General features: G+C 43.7%; 1 protein-coding gene across 1 annotated transcript in view; it reads left to right on the top strand.

The window, feature by feature from the left end:
* Positions 1 to 10,332: 10,332 nt before the first annotated feature.
* Positions 10,333 to 11,993, top strand: part of Gata1 (GATA binding protein 1) — a 16,302-nt gene continuing 14,641 nt past the window's right edge. The window contains exon 1 of the mRNA XM_021153664.2: positions 10,333 to 10,405. The gene's annotated coding sequence lies outside the window, so the exon portion shown is untranslated. The remainder of the gene's footprint in view (positions 10,406 to 11,993) is intronic.

The following is an 11,993-nucleotide window of genomic DNA, read 5'->3' as shown; positions in this document are numbered from 1 at the left end:
AGTCCCATGATGCCAGGCAAAGACTCCTTCTGGTTGGTCTGCTTTGAACCGCTTTGGGAGCGTAAATGACAGATGTCAGGCGCTAGTACTAGTCAGCCTTTCAGGCCTGATTTAAACAACTGGGATAGAGAGGGATTGGCTCCGAGGTCAGGTACACCTGAGGTCCATTCACTTGTCCTGTGGGTAATGTCCTGGTGTCTCAAAAATGCTGTTCAGGTTCATTTGTCAAAAGCCTGACTTCTGTAGAACGTTAGCAGACAGTTCACTTATAAGGCTCTACAAAACAGTTAGTGGGCTGGAGAGATGGCTCAGATGGTTAAGAGCACTGACTGCTCTTCTGAAGGTCCTGAGTTCAAATCCCAGCAACCCACGTGGTGGCTCACAACTACCCGTAACAAGATCTGACTCCCTCTTCTGGAGTGTCTGAAGACAGCTACAGTGTACTTACATATAATAAATAAATAAATCTTAAAAAAAAAAACAGCAGGTATTATGCAACCGGTAACTATAACACAGTACACAAATACTAGTGGGGGCTGGAGAGATGGCTCAGTGGTTAAGAGCCACTCACTGGCTGGGCATTCTCATCCAATTTAAGCCAAGTGCAGTTGGTTTCAGGAGCCAGTGACTAGAGGGCCCAGTTTAGATACACATCTCCACATGTGTCCAGTCAGATCCATAGGGTATTATATGTGCCACAGTCAACTCAAAACAGTTGATTTCAAAGCAGTCATTCAAAGACCATAACACAAACGGATCCTTAAATGAAGCTGTACTTTAAGACAATTTCCTAAGCAGCCAACAGGTTTGAAACACAAACAGCAGAAAATATTTTTTAAAAAAAGTCTTTTAGACGGGTGGGGTGGCACATGCCTTTAATTCCAGCACTTGGGAGGCAGAGACAGGTGGATTTCTGAGTTCGAGGCCAGCCTGGTCTACAGAGTGAGTTCCAGGACAGCCAGGGCTATAGAGAAACCCTGTCTCAAAAAAAAAAAAAAAAAAAAAGTCTTTTTTAACAAAAAAATAAAATGTTGTTTTCGGTTTATCACACAGAACAAAACAATCCCTTTCAGAAGGTAGCAGGCAGCCATGAATGGGATGCAGTACATGTTGTCTCCAATCAATAAACAGCACACAAAGCACAGCCACCCTATCTATCCCCTAGCACCTAAGAGCTAAATAACTAAGGCAAAGGAGCTGTTCTTCTAAGAGCAACAATTACAGGGTTTGGAAAAATGAAAACTTTCTAAAATAGCTTGACTGTGGTCTCTAGAATCACATACATAGTTAGATGTAAACTCCAGACGGCAGACACGCTCTACATTTTAAAACCAATTAACTGGTTTTAAATCAGTACTTAATTAAAATATTGAGATGTTAATTCTAAGGGAAGAGCAATCAGAAGTAGATAGTGGGAAGCATAGAAAAAGCTATCGCAGAAACTGGGTTTTACAAGAAAGCTTACATTCAATTTAAACTGGGCCCCGTTCACCCTTGCTCACCTGTAAGGCTCTCTCTCCCTCAGAAATGGGGAGAACCCACGGAGGGCCTCCCATTTGTTGCCTTTTCAAAAGCAGCCTCATGTAACCTCCTTCCGGGGAGCAGTGCAGTTGGGAGCTGCATTAGCTAAGCAGAGCCGTTCTGGGTTTTTAGTAAGACCTGCTATAATATATATAGATAGCTCCTGTGGGATCTTAACAAGCAGAATGGAAGAAAAGGAAAAAGAGACAGCATCGCAGATTTCTTTTTTCCAGGACAGGGTTTCTCTGTGTATCCCTGGCTGTCCTGGACTTCCTCTGTAGACCAGACTGGCCCCAGACACGATCTGCTTGCCTCTGCCCCCCAAGTGCTAGGATTAAATGTGTGTGCTGCCACCACTGCCACTGCCACTTGGCAGCATAACAAGGTTCTTCCTTTTTTTTTAAAGATTTATTTACTTATTTTATGTATATGAGTACATTGTAGCTGTCTTCAGACACACCAGAAGAAAGCATCGGATCCCATTACAGATGGTTGTGAGCCACCATGTGGGTGGTGGGACTTGAACTCAGGACCTCTGGAAGAGCAGACAATGCTCTTCACCACTGAGCCATCTCTCCAGCCCCACAATTTTCAATACATGATGAGATGCTTGGCAGGAAGTGTAGTCTATTGTAACACCAAGCTTTCCAAACACTGAGTCCCAGTACTCCACAGAAACATAACCATTTGAACAAAACAGGAAGATGCACAGGAGGAGATGAAGAAGGCGGCTCATTTTCTATCAAAAAAAGGCCTGGAGCTGGAGAGGTGGCTCAGAGCACTGACTGCTCTTCCAGAGGTCCTGAGTTCAATTCCCAGCAACCACATGGTGCCTCACAACCATCTGTACAGCTACAATGTACTCATATCCATAAAATAAATAAATACATCTTTTTTAAAAAGTCAGAAAATAGCCTCTAATCCCAGCACTCAGGAGGCAGAGGCAGGTGGATTTCTGAGTTCGAGGCCAGCCTGGTCTACAGAGTGAGTTCCAGGACAGCCAGGGCTACATAGAGAAACCCTGTCTCGGAAAACCAAAAAAAAAAAAAAGTCAGAAAATAAAATGCAAGCTATCGAATGGACTTAGCAATGACACTCTTAGCTACATCACAAGGACAACTTCCCTATAAATATCAGTGCTGAGCATAGTAATCCAGTGAACATGATCTAACATTCCACGTTTGTGAACGACATGGTTTTTATTGGAACAAAGCAGACTACCATTTATAAAGACTACCATTTATAAAGGACAAAACCAACTTTTTAAAAGTGAGGTGTCATCAGGCTGCAGGCTTCCCCCACTGACTTGCCTGCCACCATTACTGATGTGCAAACTAAGCTTTTCCTGTCCTGGTGCCCTAACTTCAGTATGTTTCCAGACACACGATTTTGCTAGGCTTGAAGATATTCCAGGACAGACAGAGCAAATCACAGCCTTGGAGGAGCGTTCACTGGAGAAAGAAGAACTCATGAAAACATGGAACATCCCCCATCTATTTTCGCCATAAACACCCATGAGACTATCACCTCCCACTTCGGAAACTGGGGCTGCATATGGTTTCTAACTTCATTTTCCCAGGCCAGGATTCCATAAGCCCATCTCCTGCAGGGACCAATAAGAACCCTGCTTTGGAGCCCTCACCTCTCTTTTTCTTTTTCCCATACTAATTGGTCCTCAGATTTCCTTCTGAGCCTTGTTGTCATATCCCCGTATCAGACAGATTAAGAGCCAGGGATAGAGAACACTAGCAACACATTTAGATACTAAAGCACATTATTTTACAACATGGTTTACTGTCTCTGAGTAATTCTTTCAAAGTGAAAGTTAGTCCTCTCAACATTGTCAATACATTTGAAACAAACTAAGGCAAAACATCTGTTGGTACAGGTCAACCCTGAAGTTAATCTTCTTGCTGTACACTTTAAGTTTCTCTAGTAAACACTGTTCAGATATTGTGAACACTCAATAAAAATATGTTAGCTCTCTTTAGGTTGTCTTTCATAAATGTCGTAATCAGATTATTCTTCAACCTATCTTCATAATTAATAGTTGAAAGCACCAGGCCCAAATCATTTTACAAGGGAAGCTTAAAATTAATGTTTCTGCCACATGTGGTGGCACACAACTTTGATGCCGTACTTCAGAAGCCAAAGTGGGTGGATCTTTGTAATTTCAAGGCCAATCTGGTCTACATAGCAAGTTCTAGGCCAACTCTGTCTCAAAAACAAGCCAAAACAAAATAATAATATTTTAATTCATGTTAAATAAGCTTACCCAGGTGAAGTCTAGAAATGAATTTCCTTTTCTTTACATTTTCCTTTTCTTTGTTTTTGTTTTTGTTTTTTCGAGACAGGGTTTCTCTGTGTAGTCCTAGCTGCCCTGGAACTCACTCTGTAGACCAGGCTGGCCTTGAACTCAGAAATCCACCTGCCTCCCAAGTGCTGGGATTAAAGGCATGTGCTACCACTGCCTGGCACATTTCCCTTTTCTTAAAAAAATATTATTTATGTGCATTGGTGTTTTGCCTCCATGTATGTCTATGTGCCAGATCCCTTGGAACTGGAGTTATAGACAGTTGTGAGCTGCCATGTGGGTGCTGGGAATTGAACCCAGGATCTCTGGCAGAGCAAGCCAGTGCTCTTAACCACTGAGCCATCTCTCCAGCCCCTCCGTGTTTTCTAAATCATTGGATTTTAGCTTTAAGGAATAGATACAGAATCAATTGCTTCTATGTAGGACAAAATGAACCAAAGCACACTGACATGAACAGAGATTCTCACATCTGAAAGGCATGCCAATCATGCTTAGCAGGGCACAGCGAGTTTAAAGCATAAAGCAAAACCAAAGTGGCCAGGGTTGTCTTCAGCAGCTCCAGGGCCAGGGATTGTCATCTCCCCACCCCATTGCTGTCTTCGGAATTATTTATAAAAGATCAATCAGCTTTGATTCTCAATAGATTACCAAACTAGTACAGAGAATCCTTTCCTGGTTATATAAACCATGGTATTGAGACCTACCTATTCTAAATAATTCCACCAAACCACAAGTGACTCAAGAGTACCCCAAACCTGTCCTATTATAACACATGCCCTAATCAACTTTATGGGCCTGTCTCTTTAAGACACTTGTAACTTTAGAAACCCAAGCCACCTTCTCTCCTCCAGCTGACAGGCCCTTCTACACAGGCCAATGCAGGAAAAAAGACAAACCCACGAGAGGAAACAGAACGTGCCTCCCTGAAGCTTCCAATCACAGGACCCTATCTTTGTGGTCCTTGACTTTGAATTCTGCTCAGGTCCCCAATACTTTTGAGAGCTCTCTGCTTTGCTACCATTCTCTATGTTCCAATAACCGTAACCCAATAGTCTTCAACACAAGAGCATCCAAAACAAAATCATTCACCAAATGGCAGCATGGGATGAATCCAAATTGCTCCAAAGATCCCAAAGGCAAAAAGGCAGGCAAAAGCTGGTCAGTGAGAGACTTACCAAGGGTCAGATTTGTGGAGAATCTAAGACAAAGTCCAAACTCATTTGCCTGCTTCACTGAGTCGAGGTACGAAGCAGCTGATGCTGGCTAAGGGGAAAGAGCATAATGTCCCTGGAGGAAATGACTCCAGTAAACCTGGAAACTTCCATTTGTCCTTTCTTCTCTCCCTGGGGTCATCACAATATTAGTAGATACCGCCGAAATGTGTCTTATTATTTTTTTAAAGATTTATTTATTTATTATATGTAAGTATGTTGTAGTTGTCTTCAGACACCCCATAAGAGGGCATCAGAATTCATTATGGATGGTTGTGAGCCACCATGTGGTTTCTGGATTTGAACTCAGGACCTTTGGAAGAGCAGTCAGTGCTCTTACCCGCTGAGACATCTCTCCAGCCCCTGAAACGTGTCTTTATACCTCCATGAATGCCATTTTGTCACCAAACTTGGGATTCACAACCTGTGCCCCAAGTCAGGTCCAGACACCCATCTTCAATAAGTCCATTAAAGGAGCCAAAATAAAAGTTGAAAGCAGCCGGGCAGTGGTGTCACAAGCCTTTAATCCCAGTACTTGGGAGGCAGAGGCAGGTGGATTTCTGAGTTTGAGGCCAGAGTGGTCTACAAAGTGAGTTCCAGGACAGCCAGGGCTACACAGAGAAACCCTGTCTCAACAAACAAACAAACAAACAAACAAACAAAACAAAACAAAAGTTGAAAGCAAGCTGGGCATGGTGGCACCTGCCTTTTATCCCAGCACTTGGGGAGTCGGAGCTGGTTACACTGAGAAACATTATCTCAGAAAAAAAAAAGTTGAACACAGGCCAGGGATGGTGCCAACACTTGGGAGGCAGGGGCAGGAGGATCTCTGTAAATTCAAGGCCAGCCTGATCTACATACCAAATTCCAGGCCAGTCCAGAATTACATGGAGACCTTATTTCAACAGTACCCCATCACCCCCAAACGTTGAAAGCAGAAAAGGGAGATTTATTAAATGTGACCACACTGGGAAGAGGGACATTATTGTCTAACAAATTTCTCAGCTCTGTCTTTAGAATCCCGAAAGTTTAAATGAGGGTCAAGGCTGTGGATATCTAAGCAGTCCAGGTGAAGGCTGTGCCCCACCCACCCAGCATTATCTGTCTTCAGTTCATCCTATAAGGTTGTCTGACCACTCACTCATTAGAACTACTGCAAATCTCTTTCTGGGAGACAGGAGACAAGTTCCCCTTATGCCTGGTGTCCTTTTGAATGAGATTTCTGGGGAAATTATCATTTTAGGGGGCCCACTGTTTCAACACTCTGATCATCAGACTAAAAGACACAATCTCTGTAGAATAGCTTCATTTCTGCCAGAGCCATTACAGGTTTAGTGTGCAGTACCACAAAAAATTAAAATATAGCTAAATTTGTCAAATGTCCAAACTCACCTGCAAGAAGGCGCCACCCATCCATCTCCTTTCCTGCTCCTTCTTAGGATGCATTGCTAATTAATCTAAAATTCTGCCCACTTACAAAATTTGCTCAAAAGAATACATTTTTTAAACTAAAAATGAGTGTTTTCAAATGAGAGCTATGGGGGCTGGAGAGATGGCTCAGCAGTTGAGAACACTGACTGTTCTTCCAGAGGTCCTGGAGTTCAATTCCAGCAACCACATGGTGGTTCACAACCACCAGTAATGGGATCCAATGCCCTTACCTCATCTGGTATGTCTGAGGACAGTTACAGTGTACACATATACATTAAATAAATAAAATCTTTTTTTAAAGAGAAAGCTATGGTATAGAACTACCAGGGAAATGGGCTCAACATAGGGGCAACCATCCTCAGGTCTTTTTTTTTTTTTTTTTTTTTTATTTTTTTTACATATTTTCCTCAATTACATTTCCAATNCTATCCCAAAAGTCCCCCATAGCGCCCCCCNCTTCCCTACCCACCCATTCCCATTCTTTTGGCCCTGGCATTCCCCTATATTGGGGCATATAAAGTTTGCAAGTCCAATGGGCCTCTCTTTCCATTGATGGCCGACTAGGCCATCTTTCGATACATATGCAGCTAGAGACAAGAGCTCCGGGGTTCTGGTTAGTACATCATGTTGTTCCAACAATAGGGTTGCAGATCCCTTTAGCTCCTTGGGTACTTTCTCTAGCTTCTCCATTGGGAGCCCTGTGATACATCCAATAGCTGACTGTGAACATCCACTCCTGTGTTTGCTAGGCCCCGGCCTTTTTTTTTTTTTTTTAAGATTTATTTATTTTATGTATATGAGTACACTGTTGCTCTCTTCAGACACACCAGAAGAGGGCATCGGATCCCATTACAGATGGTTGTGAGCCACCATGTGGTTGCTGGGAGTTGAACTCAGGACCTCTGGAAGAGCAGTCAGTGCTCCTAACTGCTGAGCCATCTCTCTAACCTTCCCCGCCCTCAGGTCTTTCTAGGTCAAAGTATTCCTGACACAAAGAAATAACAAAGTTCAAAGTAAAGCCCAATTCTCCCACTTCAAGAATAGTGGGATTGACCTTGGTTTTCTACAACTTAAAGGCCGAAGCCAAAAATGATAAACGGGCTGAAAAGACAGACAGTATCTTGGCCCTCACTCTCTGTGCTCAGCTTGAGTCCAGAAGATATCAGTGGACCTTCTAATAGGGCCAGCCAACTCAGGGCAGTCCCTATTTTAGAGACAAGAGGCTAAAAATTAAAAAGAAAAAAAATTAAAAAAAAAAAAAAGCAGAATCTGCTAATCACTCACTAATCAACCCCTGATGGCTTGAAGCCTGGCTCAGTGACTTAAGTGTGATGTCTTTGTTTTTAAGATTGGTTTATTTATGGGAATAAGAAATGACCCAGTAGTTAAGAGCACTTGTTGCTCTTGCAAAGGACCCACTACCCATCTAGGGCCTCACAACCATCTAAACCTCCAGTTCTAAGGAACCCAGGGACTTCTGACTTTTGAGGGCACTGACCTTAAACACAGTATACATACTTATGTGCAGTGTAGGCAAAGCACTCTCATACAAGTTAAATAAATATTAAAATGCTGGGAACCAAATTCAGGTCCTCTGCAAGATGAGTACGGTGGCTCTTAACCACTGAGCCATCTCTCCTGCCCCTGACTTGCCATGTCTTATATAAAGCCTTACTCTAACAGACCCTTGGTGCCTTGCCCTAACTGACCAGAATTAAGAAGGGCAAATAGTGTTGTAAATCTCCCTAAGGCGGCAGTGGTTGCTACTACCTATTCATATATAATCCCAAACAAATGGCCCATGGACACAAAGCTGGGAAATTTAACTGTTATAAAAGGAGGCCGTTTCCTCTTAGGGCATAATTCTGAGAATTTCCCTGCTGTGTTTCTATGGCATATATTTTTTTGTTTTCACCTTTCATTCTTTTCTTTAAGACAGGATCTCATGGGGTTGGGGGATTTAGCTCAGTGCTAGAGGATTTGCCCAGCAAGTGCAAGGCCCTAGGTTCGGTCCTCAGCTTTGGAAGAAAAAAAGACAGGGTCTCACATAGCCTGGGCTGATCTTTGTTTTTGTTTTTCGAGACGGGATTTCTCTGTGTAGCCTTGACTGTCCTGGAACTCACTTTGTAGACCAGGCTGGCCTCGAACTCAGAAATCTGCCTGCCTCTAACTCCCAAGTGCTGGGATTAAAGGCCTGCACTACCACCACCGCCTGGCATGGCCCAGGCTGATCTTAAACTCACTGTTTAAGTCTTAGAAGTTTTATGCCTGGAACTCACAAAGATCTATCTGCCCCCACCTCCTATACGCTGCCGCTGAAGGTGTGTGCTACCCAGAAGCCTCTTCTGAGCTTATGTGGTTTTGAGAAATACCATCACCAGTCGCAAGTATGAAGCTGGTATGAGGTATGAGCAGAATGTGACAGTCTGCTCAGCAACCGGGACATGCGTAGACTAGTAGCCTGCCTTCTAGGATGCCCCCCTCACCCCGCTCTCCTCCATTATACCCCTCATGATGGCTCTTGGGCCTCTCCTGGAGACCTCTGTACCATGTTTGACTTTGATGGCTTGTACTAGGCTCAAGACAGAGAACAGCTAGACAGGAAGTATGCAGCACCTAACTCCTGGGAGTGAAGCCCTTCGAAAAAGGTAAAGGATGGGGCCAAGAAGGTAGGAGACCCCAGATACCACTTTGCTTGTCTTCTTCCTTTTCCTGGTCTTTGCCTTCTCCTTGGCTTTCAGCTTTGCCTTTTCATTTAATTGAAGAAAAGGGGTCGGAGGACAGGGGAAAGGAACCAGCCCAAGAAACCTGCTTTTCTTGACACTTGGGAGGCAAAGACAGGCAGATCTCTGAGTTTGTGGCCAGCCTGGTCTACGAAGTGAGTCCAGGACAGCCAGGGCTATACAGAGAAACCCTGTCTAGACTCCTCCCCCCTCCCCAAACTTTTTTAGATGTATTTTCTGTCTGGGAGTATTTCACCTGCATATATGTCTGCGCAGTCTGTGCTTATCCAGTGCCTCTAGAGATGAAAAGAAGGTGTAGGATACCCCAGATTTGGAGTTACTGATGGTTGTGAGCCACCATGTGGATTCTGGGAACCAAACCCAACTCCTCTGCAAGAACAGTAGGTGCCCTTAACTGTTGAGCCAGCTCTCCAAACTCTAATATAAGTTTTAATAAAGAAAGCTAGTGAGTTGGCTCAGCTCAGCTGGTGCACCTACACATAACACACATAAAATAAAAGTTTTAAAACTTTATACTGGGCTGGGTGATGGTGTCACACACCTTTAAACCCAGGGAAGCAGAGACACACAGATCTCTGAGTTCAAGGCCAGCCTGGTTTACAGAGTGAATTCCAGGACAGCTAGGAAAGAAAACCTGTCTCAACCCCTGCTCCCCCCACCCCAAGAAGACATAAAAAGCTTATATTTTTTATATACTGTGGGGCTAGTGTCAACACTCAAAATCACATAAAAACTAGGCCTGGTGATACAAGACTACAATCCCAGCTCTCTGAAAGCAGACAAGAAAGAATCAGGAATCCAAAGTCATCATCAGCTACAAAGCAAATTTGAAGCCAGCCTGGATTCCTAGTATGTATGAAAATGTCATGTATACTTTTCCTACCACAAACTGGGCTCTTTGAATTTGTTATTGTGTTGTTTTTTTTTTTTTTTTTTTTTAAAGAATTTTCTGGACCATCCTTTTCATGAATTTTTTTAAAAACTGTTATCTCGGGGCCGCCCTTATCTCAAGGCCAGCATGTTCAATCAGGAATGCAACATCTCCTGGGAAAATAACCCACTCCTCCTGGTCCGAATGCTTCTGGGTGTCGTGAAGCGAGACCATCATCATTCGTGTATTCAGAAGGCAGAGGCAGGAGGGTCATGGCAAGTTCTCCTTGACATATACCAGCTCCATATCCAAGGTAAGGTCCATGCTTGTCAGGGCTTCATAGCAAGACCCTTCCTGCAAAAGAGAGCAAGAGTGAGAGGGAGGGAGAGAGAAGGAGAGAGAGGGAGAGAGAAAGAAAGCGAAAGGAAGGAAGGAAAGAAAGAAAAAACAGGTACTCATAGCTAATGAGAAACCACCGACTCTAACCTTCTGAATGAGAAAAAAGGGGTGTTTGGTGATTTGAAATTCAGGACCAGCCTGTACTGTGTAAGCAGATTGCCCCCCCTCCCCCGGCGCCCAGGGTGGAAGGGGCAGATCCTGCATGCCTCTAATCCCAGGACTTGTGGATAAGGCAGGACTAAGTTCATGGCTAGTGTGGCCCATGTAGTGAGTTTCAACCTCACTTGGGCTACAATAAGACCTCTCTGTTTACAGACCTAGCCTGGTGTCGAACTCTGAACTGTTCTACATCCATGCTTCCCTCACCCATTCCTCCTCCTTATTCAACCTGGATGTGCTTGAAGTGTCCCCCCATTTGTGGCCGGATTTCATTCTCATTGTCATTAAGTTGCAAGGGCCCCTACCCCCTACCCCCACGCTTAGTAACAGCTATTTTAGTAGAATTTTTTTTGTACTTGTCTAGTATAGAAAATGTTTTGGAAAACGAATTGCTATACTATCTTGTTATAAAAGGTGACTTGTATCAGCTATGGTGGCTGTAGCCCTCTACTTCTAGCATTTGTGAGGGGCAGGCAGTAGCACCACTTGGTCTGTCTATGTTATATGAAACACTGTTTCTGAAAAGAATGTCTAGCCAGGCGTGGTGGCCCATGCCTTTAATCCCAGCACTCGGAAGGCAGAGGCAGGCGGATTTCTGAGTTCAAGGCCAGCCTGGTCTACAAAGTGAGTTCCAGGACAGCCAGGGCTATACAGAGAAACCCTGTCTCAACAACAACAACAACAACAACAAAGGAACGTCTAAATTGGGCTAGAGAGATGGCTTAGAAGAGCACTGACTGCTCTTCCAGAGGTCCTGAGTTCAATTCCCACCAAGCACATGGTGACTCACAACCATCTATAATGGGATCTGATGCCCTATTCTGGTATGTCTGAAAACAGTACTTATATAAATAGACAAGTCTTAAAAAAAAAAAAAAAAGAATGTCTAAATTACTAAATTACAGGACAGACAATGGTAATAGAAAAAAAAAAAAGGAAGGCCGGGCGTGGTGGCACACTTGGGAGGCAGAGGCAGGCTAATTTCTGAGTTTGAGGCCAGCTTGGTCTACAGTGAGTTCCAGGACAGCCAGGGCTATACAGAGAAACCCTGTCTCAACCCCCCCCCCCTCAAAAAAGGAAAAAAAGGCTCTGTTTATTTTTGGACCTTAACGGCAGTTTGCAGCCCCTCAATGTAAGGATGAAGGACTTTGGTTCCCAGAGTTATTTCTAGCTAAGAAGTTTTGACAGAAAGGCATCAGTTTACATACTCCTGATTAGAACAATGATATATCTTTCTCAATTGTCTGCTCACCTGACTAAGAGCCAGCCAGACCTGTATGTCTTGGTCATTGGTCCTTGAATAGTGACACTGGTACTCTTTTTTTTTTTTTTTTTTTTTTTTT

This window comes from Mus caroli, chromosome X (assembly GCF_900094665.2).
Source record: "Mus caroli chromosome X, CAROLI_EIJ_v1.1, whole genome shotgun sequence".
Lineage (NCBI taxonomy): Eukaryota > Metazoa > Chordata > Mammalia > Rodentia > Muridae > Mus > Mus caroli.
Note: the sequence above shows the minus strand (reverse complement) of the source record. Positions and strands in the feature narration are given on the sequence as shown.